Source organism: Asparagus officinalis, chromosome 4, assembly GCF_001876935.1.
Source record: "Asparagus officinalis chromosome 4, Aspof.V1, whole genome shotgun sequence".
Classification (NCBI taxonomy): Eukaryota; Viridiplantae; Streptophyta; class Magnoliopsida; order Asparagales; family Asparagaceae; genus Asparagus; species Asparagus officinalis.
In genome coordinates, this window is record NC_033797.1 from 46,807,293 (window position 1) to 46,807,819 (window position 527).

General features: G+C 34.3%; 1 non-coding gene across 1 annotated transcript; it reads right to left on the reverse strand.

Moving 5' to 3' along the window:
- TRNAL-AAG lies at positions 227-307 on the reverse strand. Its single transcript has one exon. It is a non-coding gene; the product is annotated as a tRNA-Leu (tRNA).

The window sequence follows — 527 nt, forward strand, 5'->3', positions numbered from 1 at the left end:
GAAATGAGTTTCCTTAACATTGTGACCTATGACACTATTATCTTACTAGTGGGTGAGTCTTACATGCGCAACACCTCTTTTTTTCCTCTCTGAAAAAAAAAAAAAAAAAAAAAAAAAGGGTGTTTTGATTGCCAAACAATTTGTTGAGAAATTAGTATGAGGCTTGAGAAATTAGTTTGAGGCTATCTTACAAGGACCAAGTTGGCCTTTTAGCCAAAATTAAATTTGTTGAGAGTGGGATTTGAACCCACGCCCTTTCGGACCAGAACCTTAATCTGGCGCCTTAGACCAACTCGGCCATCTCAACTTGGTGTAATAACTTTGCTATATTTCATAATTAAATGTGCAAATGACTTAGATAACATACGTATGTTTCCATAAACATATTTTTACATAACAAATGATAAAATAAATGCTTCTAGTCGCCAGGCCTATTCTAAAGCGATAAAATATCCTCTGCACACCATGAAACCCCACAATTCCAAAGTTAATTGTTATCGATCTTATTTAAAATCTAACTCTAACAA